This window comes from Zingiber officinale, chromosome 5A (assembly GCF_018446385.1).
Source record: "Zingiber officinale cultivar Zhangliang chromosome 5A, Zo_v1.1, whole genome shotgun sequence".
Lineage (NCBI taxonomy): Eukaryota > Viridiplantae > Streptophyta > Magnoliopsida > Zingiberales > Zingiberaceae > Zingiber > Zingiber officinale.
This window is the reverse complement of record NC_055994.1, coordinates 84,904,120-84,919,567: the sequence shown is the minus strand read 5'-3', so window position 1 is coordinate 84,919,567 and position 15,448 is coordinate 84,904,120.

Sequence of the window (15,448 nt, the reverse complement as noted above, 5' to 3'; positions counted from 1 at the left end):
GTGCAGTTTTAATTTCTTAAACATCCAAGAATTAAATCTCAATTTTAAATTGATCAATTGATAGATAATTTTTTTTTAATAGACAGTTTATTTAAGGATGTTTTTAATGATCTATGTAAAATTTTTATGAAATTAGAACGATTATCTTATAATTAATCAGTATAAATAATGTAAACTAAAAAAACAAGTTGAAATGTCGCATCCGAGAAAATGATACAGCAGCAATATGTCTTATCAATTTTGTAAATATATAAAGAGCGAGTCTAAATTTCGACAAATTAACAATTAAATTTCTCAAAATGAACTATTGATATTCGATGTACCGTCCGTTACGAACACTTTCTGATTTACTTTAAAAATTATAAAATATTATTATTATTTGGAGGATTTAGAAAACTTTTTAAATGAAAAGTATATGACAAAAGGAAGGAGATTGGTCGGCGGTAAATCTTTGAGAACTTGCTTTTTAGATTTATCGAATTTAGCATCAGTTCGGCTGCCGTCAATAAAATCTAGCTTGGATTCGACGGCAAGTAATTACAGATTTAATTTTTTTTCCATTATCTCCCTTTTTCTTCTTTTTTCTCTTGTTCTCATTGACCTGAAAAGGATGTAAATAATTCCGAATGATAATTATAGTTTCTCCATTTGATTTCCAGTGAGAAGACACTTATTGGAAAAGGAAATAATTAAGATAAAATATTAAAAAAAAAAAAAAAAAAAAGATAGCGTTCGTAAATATCTGTCAAAAGAAAGTTGACTAATGAATTACACACTTGGTTTTTATTATTCAAATTTTCCATTCTAAGGTTGAGTTTTTTTTGGCTTTTATCTTTTATGAAATTGTCTTAAATTTTTTGAACAAAATTTTAAAAAAAAACGTATTTTTTTAATTGGAAAAGAATATGTTTTTATTTATTATCAAAATAGCATTTTCATTCCATTACATTTTGTATTTTATTATATATTTTTATTTTTTACGTTGTTGCATATGGGAGCTACCAGTTTATACCTGTTAAAATATGAATACTTCAATGTTAATAACACTATATTATAGTAATTATAAAAATGCACACTAATAACTATAATTGCATTTCAGATTAATATCATGTTATAGTGGCATTTCAACTCTGATTAACGCTAATAATATAGTAACAATTATAATTTATTACTATTATATTTCCATCAACATTTGTCAGTATTATATTATAAAAACTATGACTATGAGATAATTGTTATAATTATATATATTATAATCTTGTATGCTGCGATATTTTCAAAAACTAAGAGGGTGTTTTGTTCTCTTTTAATAATCGGAATGGGAATGCGTATCATAATATTATGGAATGGGAATGAGTATGAGTTTGGGTATCATTCTTAAAAATAATATTTGGTTAGTTAAATATTTTCAATCGGAATAAACCTAAATTTCCTTTTTTACCGTTACAGGAAAATAAGAGAAAAAATTAGATGAGAGAGAAAGTTGAATGTGAAAGAAACATATGATCAGAGAAAATGATGAGAGAGAAAGTGTGTTGGGAAAAAATAAAGAGAGAGAAAGTATGATGAGAGGAAATGAGGAGTGAGTGCATAATGGGAGAGATTGAGAAAAAAAAAGTATGATGAGAGAGAAAGTGTGTTGAAAGAGAAAGAGTGATGGGAAAAATTTAAGAGAGAGAAAATGAAAGAGTGAGGAGAGAGAAAGTGTGATGAGAGAAAATGAGAGACTGTGGAGAGAGAAAATATGTTGAGAGAGAAAGAGCGATGGAAAACATGAAGAAAGAGAAAGTATTATGAGAGAAAATGAAAAAGTGAGGAGAGGGAAAGTATGATGAGAGAGAAAGTGTTGTAGGGGATCGGTGGTCGGCTTGAATGGAGGTTGGTTAGACGACGCCCCCAAATCGATCGCTTCTCCTACAATGTTAGCTTGCACAGCGAAATACAAACAAAACAAACAAGCTAAAGGCTAAAACTAAGAAAGGAAATGCAAACCGCTAACACATTCGTTTAACGTGGTTCGGAGATTAGGGCTCCTACTCCACGGTGTATCCTTGAGGTGGACGATCTTGATCCGTCGGTGGATTAGCCCCCGACAAATTCCGACTATCTCAAGTAGCTCCTTGTGAGTGGAGAAACCTCACCACAACACTCACAAACACATGAGAACAAGTAGACTACTAATTAGGGTTTACCACCACTAATTTTGTCAACTCTAACCAAGCATCCAAGCTTTGGTTATATAGGTCGCGGGTTGAAAACTCCGCCTACCAGTCGACTGCCAAAACATGCAGTCGACTGCCCTCTGTGGAAATTCGACCATTACATCCCAACGGCTCGATACCAGTCGACTGCTAAAACTAGCAGTCGACTGCTCCACATTGGTTGAGCGAACAGAAGCATTCTATTCACTCTCAGTCGACTGAACCAGTCGACTAATGAAACATGTAGTCGACTGGTACCGAGTACATTCTCTCACAGCACTTGGACCCTCACCCTTACGACTTATTTGACGCTTTCTTCGCAGTCTTGACCTTTTACCTTCAAGTCTACTCCCTCTTTGGCTCTCGTCCCTCAGATGTATGCAAGCCCGCGGCTCGTCCCCAATGCATCCTTCGCGTATGTCTCGAAGTCGCTTCCCTCGGCCCTTGTCCTTGTTGCCTTGTCCACGGTCCCTCGGATGCTCCATCCTTCACTGGACTCGAAGCCGTCAACATGAGTCACATGTGTATCCTGCAGTCATGCATAACTCAAGTACACATATCAAATAACAAGGGTGAACCTAACTTAAACTCTTTGCCCAAACACCAAGACACATGGTCCCACGGACCATTGGGATTTCTCCAACAATCTCTCCCTTTTTGATGTTTGACAATACGTTTAAGTTAGGGAAAACATAATAGCAAATAAACATGCTAAAACAAATGAACTTATGTTGTCAAGGCTACACACTTGGACTTACACTGCCGAATCAAAAATAATGCAACATGCATTTACCTATCACAAGGCTCCCCCTACACCTAAGCTCCCCATTGAGCTAGGAATTTTACCACAGGGCTATTTAAGAATCTACAAGGCTCCCCCCTACACAAAGGCACTAAGGTTTTCCCAACTAAACTTTACTTCTCCCCCTTTTCCTAACATCCAAAAGGTTCTTCAACAATATCCCAATTGTTGAAAACTTGTCATCCAAATTGACCCTAAACTCGTGTATTCATCCCCATGAATCTCATACACATATATGGGCTGACTCGGTTACAAACCAAGGCTGAAAACAGAATCAGCCTGGTATCAGTCGACTGCCCCAGTCGACTGGCCTCATCGAAACAGCACACAGAACCATTTTGTGCTCAATTTTCACTGTTACCAGTCGACTGACACACTGTTTCGGCCCTTTTCAGCATTTTTGACCCACTTTCAAAAATACACCATTAAATCCACAGACCTCCAAAAATCCCAAAATTTTGTGGGGAGGTCTGTTTTACCCATGTCTACTTGAAAAAAATACATTAAAAAATGTATTTATTACCAATCTCAAGATTGACACAAAATTTAAAACTAGCTAAATGGTTCAATTGAACCTTGACCTAAAGTCCTAGTTTTGTCTTCCTCTTGATGTATTTACCCATACTAACCCACAATGCATCCCTAACATTGACTTATATGGGATCTATACATCCAAAATCAATTATCATGCTATATAACCCCAATATCATATTTTCAAGCATGAAACTCAACTCAATTGTGTCAAAATCCTAGGTTTGAGACTCAAGTCCGTCTCCAAACCACTTGGCACATTTCATGACCCAATCTAGACTCCCAAGTAATATCCACTTGAGATTCATTTTCCATGGGTCTCAACTTGACTCTTAGAGCTCCCCCTAAAACTCTTAACCTTAGCCATCTCCCTAGGTGACTCATCCATAATGGCTAGGCTACATCGGTGCACCTCCGGTGACACTTGGCCTACAAACCTAACTTTCTTAACCTTAGACACTTTGTCCTTGGTTATTTTTTTCCTTACCTTTAAATGACTTTCCCTTGTCATTTATTGGCTTCTCCTTGTTATAGTCATATGCAACCCTAGCATAAGACTTTCCCTTAGCTTTGGAGGGATTAGATTGGTATTCCAAGTCCGATCTATCATGGTTGGGTCTTTGGCTACCCAACGCCATATTTAATTTCTTAGATCCAACATTGAATCTCTTAAGGAATTGTTCTAACTTATCAAGTTTTCCCCTTAATGCTTGATTCTCCTTCTCTAGGTTCCTAACCCTAGAGTTAATTTGTCCAAATTGAACATTCCTAGACATACTCTTTCTAGGCATATGTCTCCCCTTCTTGGGATTAATGTCTTGGGTCTCCTTAGGTCTACCATTTCTAGATTTTTCATGAAGGGGTCTCCTAGGGTTTTGATCTACAATTACCCTACTCCTATCATGATATTTGAAACCAAAATTTTGCATAGGCATATAATGATTAACATTATTTTTCCTAACATGCATAGAGTAATTTAAATTTGACTTCAAATTTAAATTAGGATTTACCTTACCCTTTACCTTTGGAGCTCCCCCTTGACATGAGCCTCTATTCTTCCTCCACTTCTTTTCCCACATTCTTAATGCCCCAACTTTTTGAGCTCTCTCTTCCTTGGACATTTGGTGTGGTGGTGCCCTATTTCACCACAAGTGAAGCATCTAATGTGCTTCTTCTCCTTCTTCTTCTTGGCACTATCATTCCTACAACCCAAATTAGTATCTAAAATAATTTGAGTGAGTTTAGGAGTTACCTTCTTATCCATTGGACATCTACTTTTTTAGTGTCCCCTTTCATTGCATCCGAAGCACACAATGTGATTTTTTGACTTTGCTTCGGTGGAGGTGCTCACTAGGTTGACTTCTTCCAAGATTTCTTCTTCACTTGTCTTGGATTCTTCTTCAACCTTTGAGGATGTAGATGCTATATCTTCCTCATCCACACTTATGGATGGCCTTTCTTCATCCTTTTCCTCAAATGTGACCAAATTCACTTCCTCTTCTTCTTTTGATGTTGAATTGGTCTTCACATCCGATTGGTTCTTCTCTACTTGAGCTTCTTCATCCGTTTCTTCATATTTTTCCTCCTCTTGTGTAGACAAAGGTTCTTCCCATGGAACCTTCTTTATCTTGCTCTACAAATCGTGGGCGTTCTCATAGTCACCTACATGACTCATCAAGTTATTAGGCAAAATATCAATTAAAATCGATATTACCTTTAAATTTACCTTTGACCGTGAGGTTTGCTCTTCCGTCCAATATCGCGGTCGGAGTTTCTTCCCTTTCTTATCCTTCGGGACTTCGAACGGTTCATTTACCACCATCATGGTGTCCCAATCCATCTTCATCATCCAATAGGTGATGTCTCCAAGGCTTCCTCGTTCAAACTTTGGAGGTTCAATCAAATCGGTCATCTTCTTGTATTTGCTCTTCTCGGCGATTAGTCTGGTGAAGTACGACCTTCGCTCTGATACCACTTGTAGGGGATCGGAGGCCGGCTTGAAGGGGGTTGGATCGACGGTGCCCCCAAATCGATCGCTTCTCCTACGATGTTAGCTTGCGCAGCGGAATACAAACAAAACAAACAAGCTAAAGGCTAAAACTAAGAAAGGAAATGCAAACCGCTAACACATTCGTTTAATGTGGTTCGAAGATTAGGGCTCCTACTCCACGGTGTGTCCTTGAGGTGGACGATCCCGATCCGTCGGTGGATTAGCCCTGACAAATTCCGGCTATCTCAGGTAGCTCCTTGTGGGTGGAGAAACCTCACCACAACACTCACAAACACTTGAAAACAAGTAGACTACTAATTAGGGTTTACCACCACTAATTTCGTCAACTCTAACCAAACTTCCAAGATTTGGTTATATAGGCCGCAGGTTGAAAATCCCGCCTACCAATCGACCGCCAAAACATGCAGTCGACTGCCCTCTATGGAAATTCGACCGTTACATCCCAACGGCTCGATACCAGTCGACTGCTAAAACTAGCAGTCGACTGCTCCACACTGGTTGAGAGAACAAAAGCATTCTATTCGCTCCCAGTCGACTGAATCAGTCGACTGATGAAACATGCAGTCGACTGGTACCGAGCACATTCTCTCACAACACTTGGACCCTCACCCTTATGACTCATTTAACGCTTCCTTCGCAGCCTTTACCTTTTGCCTTCAAGCCTACTTCCTTTTTGGCTCTCGTCCCTCGGATGCATGCAAGTCCGCGGCTCGTCCCAATTCCATCCTTCGCGTATGCCTCGAAGTCGCTTCCCTCGGCACTTGTCCTTGTTGCCTTGTCCACGGTCCCTCGGATGCTCCATCCTTCACCGGACCCGAAGCCGTCAACCTGAGTCACATGTGTATCCTGCAGTCATGCACAACTCAAGTACACATATCAAATAACAAGGGTGAACATAACTTAAATCCTTTGCCCAAACACCAAAACACATGGTCCCACGGACCATTGGGATTGCTCCAACAAGTGTGTTGAGAGAGAAAGAGTGATGGGAAAAAATGAAGAGAGAGAAATTGTGATGTGAGAAAATGAGAAACTGGGGAAAGAGAAAGTATGATGAGAGAGAAAATATGCTAAGAGAGAAAGTGTGACTAAAGAAAATAAAGAGAAAGAGTATGTAATGAGAGAAAATGAAGAGAGAGAAAGCGTGATGAAAGAAAAATAAGGAGAGAGAGAGTATGCTACGGGAGATTGATGAGAGAGAAAGTACGATGAGAGAAAAGTGTGATGAGAGAGAAAGTTTGATGAAAAAATAAGGAGAAAGTGTGTAATGGGAGAGAAATTGTGATGGAAGAGAATGAAGAGAGAGAAAATAAGGAGAGAAAGTGTATGATAGGAAAGAATATAGAGAGAAAATGATAGAGAATATGTAATGAGAGAATGAGGAGAGAGAAAGTATGTTGAGAGAGAAATTGTGATGATAAAATAAGGAGAGAGAAAATATGATGAGAGAGAATAAGGAGAGAGAGTGAAATAAAAAAAATTAAACAAATATACTAAGGGTATTTTTGTATAAAGCTTAATTCATATTCCTATTCCATCAAAACCCAAGGGAAGAGGTGAATTTTATCCATACCCAAATTTTTATATTTCATTCTAAAATCTTGATTTCATTCCCATCAATCAAATATAAAATTTAAAAATTCATTCATTCCCTCATTTTTATATTCATAAACCAAGCGCTACTTTTAGTTTTGAAGAATAAAACGCGGAGAGAAATAATTATATTGAGTGCTGTTTTAATAATAAATAGAAAATAAATTATCTTTCGACAATTTCAATAAAAAGAAGAGCTTTTTGACTTTTGCCCGTCTGTTTTTCCCCCCTATATTCTATCTCTTTCGGTGCAAGTGCACATATACATGCAAGTATGCAACAATAGAATGAGTAAGACATTTGATAAAGGATACTAAAATAAGGAATAAAATAGTTGTTTTTCTGTCTTTAGTTTCTATTTACTCTCATCCAATTTCTTTTATTCCTAACTAAATAAGAACTAGATATTTAATTGATTCAACTTTGTAGTTTGCTAGATTCATTGATGTTTCAGTTTTTGTTTTTATTACGTATAGTAGGAGTTTATTCTAAAATCTCTTTTCGTGACTAACAAATACTAAAAGTTAAGTTCCATCATTTTTTCATCATTAATGTTAAGAGAGGAGTTTGTAGACTTAAGATAATAGTTATATTTTTTTTTTGTTTCACGTTGAAGTTAAATTATCAGGAGCTAGTTCACCTTGAAGTAATAGAGCTATAAATGAATTAAATATTCATAATAAATTTAGTATTTAACTTAATGAGAACTTATTTATTTATATTTGTTCAATATATAAAGTCAATTAAATGAATAAATTTAAACATATGTTCGACTCATTAATATTCATGAATAAAAATTATAAACTATTAATGAGTAATATTTATGAACAAAATTTATGAATAATGTCAAGCCTAATAATGAACCAAACAAACTTTGAAATATAAAAATTTCAAATAATCAAATAATCTTAAATTGAGAGTCAAACTTGAATAAATTAAAGTCAACCTTAAATCAAATCCAAACCCATAAAAAAAGCCAAGTGAACTACTATTTCAATGACAATTCGTTTTAAATTTGACGTGACTTGACTCAATTACTTTATCAAATACTCTAAACACTATAAAATTTGGTCCGGTTTAATTCCTTTATTGCCTTAAGGGCATTTCAATAGTTAGAGTTCCATAATTTTTTTTTATTATCCCAATATGTTACATCATATCACATCAATATTATAAAAATCTATTGAAACATCTCTAATATTTAGAATAACTATATAATATATTACATCAATTAATAATAGTTATGGTCTAATTAATAATATGTAATTGCATAACTATATATATATTACATCAATTTTAAGTAAAAAATAACTTTGAAATTTTAGTATTACTCTTGAACAATAAACTTTAAATTGTGTACCCATAATAATTAGAATTTTTTGTTCAATTTTTTTATTCCATAAAACTCTTTAAAAATCTTACATTGAAAATGCTACAATCAATTTTTGTTAGTTTGAGAAGTTTTCTACAGTGATTACTTCGCTTGATTTTCATCATAATAATCATGATTTAGCATTGTTTATCAGATGTACGAGTGCAGGTCGTATTCTTTTATTATTATATGTTGATGACATGATTATTACTGATTATGATTCTAATAGAATTGCTTCCTTGAAGTCTGAGTTTGCTCATTGTTTTGTTTTGAAAGATTTGAGTTTATTATGTTACTTTCTGGGCATTGAGATCGCTAATCTCCAAAAGGTCATCTTTTATCCAATCAAACTATATATCTAATCTATTAGAGTTTGCTCATCTTACTGATAATAGAGCCGTTGATACTCCTATTGAGATTAATACTCAATATTCTCCATCTAATGGCTCACCTTTGGCGGATCCTAGTTTGTACAGAACTATTGTTAAAAGTTTGATATTATCTCATTGTGACTTGTCTAGATATTATGTATGTTGTTCGTGTGATTAGTCAATTTGTCGCTACACCAACTATAGTTTTTTGGGTTGCTGTTCTTTGTGATCTCAAGTTTTTTTTGGGCACTCAATTTCAAACACTTTTATTTCTTTCTACTTTATTTCTGGAGCTACGTGCATAGTCTAATGTTGATTAGGTTGGTGATCCGACGGATCGCAAATCTACCATTGGCTTATGCATTTTTCTTGATGATTCTCTCATTTCTTGGAAGAGTAAGAAACAAGAAACTATTTCTAAATCTTCCACAAAAGTTGTGTATCGTGCCATGATCTCAACTACTTGTGAGATAGTTTGGTTGTGTTGGTTGTTTGCGAATGTGAGTATCTCTCTTCATCAACTTACTCTGTTATATTGTGATAATCAGAGTGCTATTTAAATTACACACAATTCATTTTTTCATGAGCGGACAAAATATATTGAAATTGATTGTTACATTACTCGTCATCATCTTCAGATTGACACCATCACATTACCTTTTATTCCTTCAAATTTGCATATTGCGGATATGTTTACAAGGTACATTCCGCTTCATACTTTCGTTTCTTGTCTAACAAACTCTCAATAGTTCTAGTTGTAGCACCGTGAGTTTGAGGGGGGGGTGTTAGATTATATATATTTATTTGTTTATATATTTTAGGGAAATTTGGTCTTTTTCCCTTCTCTATTTAGGGTTTAGGTTTCTTAACTTAACTATATAAGGATTTATATTCAGTATTTTTTACTATGAATTTTGGATTCAATAATTTGATTATCTTTTTTCTTTTCTTAATTTCTACAAAGATAAGTAAAAAAGTGTCTTCGACACCTTTCCTTAACGAGCATACATATCTCTGATGTAACAGACTGAAAGTTTCTACTGTACGATTTGCTTGTGGAACATACTTTGTTGTTAGTGACACAAATCTCCAAAAGAGTATGAGGAGATATATGGGTGGGTCTTCCTGTAGACCAAGCGGTGACGGCTCGGGGCTCGAATATGCTGCACTGAGTCTGAGTATTCTCCCTTTACTTATTTTTCCTGTTGTCGGAGGGATGCCTCTCATCCAGACGGACACACTTCCTACTCGGCGAGGACGACAGCCAGGGGATGTGCTGCTTGTTTGTCTCTTGACCTCGAATTACTCGTTTAGCCTTGTTCGTCCGCTCAAACATGGCCGGTCGTACCTGGCTCGCTCGACCGAAGCTATCTCGCTCGGCCATAATTGGCCCGCTCAACCGTAACTGCCCTGCTCGACCGACTTTGACCACTTGACTTTGACTTCCCTGTCAGCTGGTCTTCCTTGCTTTGACCTATCTTTGGTAGGACCCTTCTTCATCATCGCACAACTGTAACTGACCCGCTCGGCCGTCACTAGCCCGCTTAGCCAACTTTGACTACTTGACTTTTGTTGGTGCAATATCCCTCAGGTCAAAGTTGACCTGGTTGACCAAGCTTGAGTCTTGGTTTGGGTTTCGATGTTTGACAATACAAGACTTCGATGATATGGACAAGTGCAGGTGCAGTTGTTCATTTGGGGAGATTGTTTGGTGCAATTCCCCTATGATCATGGTCTGATCAGGTTGGTTGAAGAAAAGTCAAGTAGGTCAAAATTGACCAGATACTTGACTGGGAAGTTCTAACTAGGATGTTAGGCAGAAGGAAAATTCTGGTGAGTGAAGCCAGGTGAAAGACCTAGTGAGTGAAGCTAGGCAGTGAGGAAAATCCTAGTGAGTGAAGCTAGGTGAAAGTCTTGGTGAGTGAAGCCAGGCAGTTGGAAAGTCCTAGCGAGTGAAGCTAGGTGAAAGTCCTGGTGAGTGAAGCTAGGCAAGGGAAATCCAGATGGGTCAAGGTTGACCAGACATCTGGTGAAAATCCAAGTAGGTCAATGGGATGGACCGGATACTTGGCACGAGGAGAAAAGTCCAAGTGAGTCAAAGGGATTGACCGGACACTTGGTGAGTGAGTCCTAGCAGGTCACGGGAGACCAGATGCTAGGCTTGATGTACCAACAGGTCAAGGTTGGCCAGATGTTGGTTTGGGGGGCTTGGGACATAGTTTTGGGCAAAAACCAGCAGCTGGATCGATCAGTCGATCGATTGGCTGGAGCCCAATCGATCGGTCGATCAATTGGGGAGTCCCCGCGAGAAGCCTTCGTCCCAATCGATCAGTGGATCGATTGGGAGGCAGTCGCGAGTGCACAGAAGCCTGCTGGATTGATCAGTTGACCAAGATGAAGATGAAGAAGTTTCCACCTCTAGGATTGAGGGGGAGCAACCTTTGGTGACACCGGATCAAGAAAAAGAAGAAGTCTCCACATCCGGGTCAAGAAGAGAAGAGGATGAAGAAGCTTCCACCTCCACAAATAAAGTCATATCTATTGGAGGAGAATCATCATCGGATCAAGAGGAAGCCTCCACATCCGAATCCAAAGGAGAAGAAGCCACCCCTACACAAGAAGGTATAAATAGTTCATCTAAAAATAAAAATCATATTATATGTATTGAATGTAGGGAACACGGGTATTACAAAAGTAAATGCCCTAAATTGGCCAAGAAGAAGGGTCAAGTGGCACAAAAGGGCAAGGAGAAACTCAAGGAGACCGCTCTCGGAACAAAGAAGAGCAAGGAGCACATTGTGTGCTTCGCTTGCAATCAAAAGGGATATTATCGGAGTCAATGTCCCAAGGGGAAGAAAGCAGTCAAGGCTCAAGGAGGAAGCTCAACTCAAGGGGGAGCCTCCAAGGTAAAAAGGAAGGTAATATTTATTGAGCCTACCCCTTTAAATAATGGTAAAAAACAAGCTAGTTCTAATTTATATCATTTTAATGCTATTTACCATAAGAATAGAGAGCATGATGTTATTAAAGAAAATCATGTGGCTCTCCATGCTAAGACTACCAAACCTAGGTCTAGGAAGGTAGGTAAAAGTCTAGGAAATAACACTAAGGATTTTAGCTACAAGCCTAGAAACCAAAATGCTCATGGACTTAATGGCAAACCAAAAACTAAGGACTTAGTGATGGAGAATCAAGTCTTGAGGTCAAGACTTGACAAACTAGAAAAGACCCTAAAAAGGATGGAAAATATCCTTAAAGGGCAAAATGAGCAAAATCTAGGTTTAGGACAACAAGGGTCATCCAAGGGCCATAGAGGTTTGGGATACAAACCTAAAACCAAAAAGGATGTACCTACTTATCATAAAGTTCCATATAGTTATGGAACAAACCCTAGGTCTAGTGGTCAAGCCAAAAATACTAGGGAGGTCATCCCTAAGAGTATTTTTGCAACAAACGTGACTAAGACTTCTAAGAAGTCCAAGAAAGTCACAAAGAAAGTCACAAGGGAAGCAATCCCTAGGGTTGACCTAGAAAAGGTGACCAAGGCTTCTAAGAAGCCAAACAAGGTCACTAGGAAGGTATCTAGGGAAGTTATCCCTAGTGAGTACCTAGAGCATCCAAGGAGCACCAATAGGTTTTGGGTTCCTAGGAGCATCTTCTCTACCCCATAGATGGGTTAGAGAGTGTCAACTCTAAGTGAAAGGGTAGTTAACCTACTCATGAAGAAGTTGACACTCAAGGAGCATTTTCAAGGTTATTATTAACCTTTGGAAATAAAATGGATTTGTGATTTACTCTTTGAAAGAGTAAAATGTGCCAAAATTTGAGAAGTATTGATTTTATTTTAAAAATGGCACATATTGGGAAAACCTAAGGAAATACCAAGTTGGGATTTTGGTATTTTCTTAGTGCTACTCTTGTGAAAAAATGAAATATGCCAACACTTGAGGAATAAGTTTAATTTCAATTGGCATAAGTTAATCAAGAGAACTAGAAATGCCAATTTAGGTTTTGGCATTTTTTTGGAGCGTTTAGAGGGCAATCTAGGTTTAATTTTTAACTTAGCTAAGGTTTAAGGACACTTAGATAGGTAATCTAGGTATTTTATTTATGCTAAACCTTGCCATGATTGTTTGCCATTATATGTCATGACATCATGTTTATTTTTACATTCATATTTTATTATGAAAAACACAAAAAAATACCATGTCATGACATACATACATCATGTAGTTATAGGAAATTTTCTTTTGAAAATTATTTCTTTTTGATGTATGCCATAACATTATCATGCATTATGTTTATTTCTTTAAAATTAAGGACAAATGGCATTTATTAACAGGTGATATCAACAAATGACATCCTAGGTGGATGTTCAATATCCATAAAATGTCTCGATAGATATGCATGATCCCTAGATTAGGGCAAAACCAAATTTTTACATCTCACAAAGACCCATAAGGTGACTTGTATATGTTTTAGTGCACATTAGATACAAGTGAGATGTTAGGATGATGAACAAAATTCAAGATGCTGATTTAGTGCATTCTTTTGAGTTTTAAGTTCATCAAAACACATAGTTATGTGTTTTCTCATCATTGGGAAAGCTAATGTACAAGTCATGTGTATTAAGCCCAAGAAACATGGTGGGATATTGGTTTTGAAAATGATTTTAAACATACTTTGAAAAACCTTGATGAAGACTATCTTTTGATAGTGATCATCATTGAATAGTTGAGCACAAACTAGAAGAAAACACTAAAGTTTTTGCAAGTTCTCTAGTTTGTGTCAATCTTGGAAAATATGAAGTGTTTTCTTATAAAATTATTTTTCCATGATAATATATGCCCTAAATAATGTCTACACAAATTTTCACAAATTTTGAATTTTTTTTGAATTTTCTAGGGGTCTCTGAAGTTGACTGAAATGGAATTTCAACAACTATCAGAACTCCAATCGATCACCCGATCGATTAGAGTACCTCAATCGATCGGGCGATCGATTGAGAAGGCAAATCCTGCGAGCAGAAGCTCGCTGGATCGATCCACCGATCGATCCAGAAAGTTTGAATCGATCAGTGAATTGATTCAGCATGGTCTGATCGATTGGAACCCAACTTCAATCGATCGAAGCTGCTGATTTTGGCTGGGAAAGCCTGATTTCAGCATTTTTGAACCATGGTTAGTCTAGGAAACCATTCCTAACCCCTTGAAATATATTTGTATACATAAAAAGGATATTTTTATGATGAAAACAAGGATGGATTGGTTGAGGAAGACTAAACTGAAGTTTAGGTTGAGGTTTGGTTTCAATATTGAATTTTTGAACCTCAAAACTTCTAAATTTGGGTTTCCTAAAGGTTTAGGGATTCCAAGTCATTTGTTGGTGCAATGACAGAAGGTACGACCATGTCTTTAGGGGGAGTTACTCTTTAAGGACATGAAAATTATTTTTCATACACCTTGGAAGGTGGTTAACCTTCTGTTGTAGAAATGCTCAAGGTTGAGCATTTGTTTACAATGGAGAGTGGATATCTCCATTGTTTAAGTTAAAAATGCTCAAGGTTGGACATTTGCCTACATCGAGAGAAGAATGTAGGGTGAAAGGAAAATGAAAGGTATGAGATTTTCATTATCGAGTTGATCACAACGAGTGAAGTTGTGAACAACGGTGAGTAACTCTTCAGGGGGAGAGTTTGTTTAGATGTGTACCCAAAGATGGGGAATATTTGTGATGTGTGCCAATAGGGGGAGAATGTAGGGTTTAAATTAGACCTTCATTATCTAAGAGGGAGTTTGCCTTCTTAGTGGGAAAATGTAGGGTTTAACTTACGCTTTCATTACCTAGTGGCATGAAGAAAGTTGAGACTATGGGAATTAGCCTAACTTAAATGAGGTGTTGTCAAACATCAACAAGGGGGAGATTGTTGGTGCAATATCCCTCAGGTCAAGGTTGACCTGGTTGACCAAGCTTGAGTCTTGGTTTGGGTTTCGATGTTTGACAATACAAGACTTCGATGATATGGACAAGTGCAAGTGCAGTTGTTCATTTGGGGAGATTGTTTGGTGCAATTCCCCTATGATCAGGGTCTGATCAAGTTGGTTGAAGAAAAGTCAAGTAGGTCAATGTTGACCAGATACTTGACTGGGAAGTCCTAACTGGGATGTTAGGCAGAAGGAAAATCCTGGTGAGTGAAGCCAGGTGAAAGACCTAGTGAGTGAAGCTAGTGTGTGAGGAAAATCCTAGTGAGTGAAGCTAGGTGAAAGTGCTGGTGAGTGAAGCCAGGCAGTTGGAAAGTCTTAGTGAGTGAAGCTAGGTGAAAGTCCTGGTGAGTGAAGCCAGGCAAGGGAAATCCAAATGGGTCAAAGTTGACCAGACATCTGGTGAAAGTTCAAGTAGGTCAAAGGGATGGATCGGATACTTGACATGAGGAGAAAAGTCCAAGTGAGTCAAAGGGATTGACCGGACACTTGGTGAGGGAGTCCTAGCAGGTCACGGGAGACCAGATGCTAGGCTTAATGTACCAACAGGTCAAGGTTGACCAGATATTAGTTTGGGGGGCTTGAG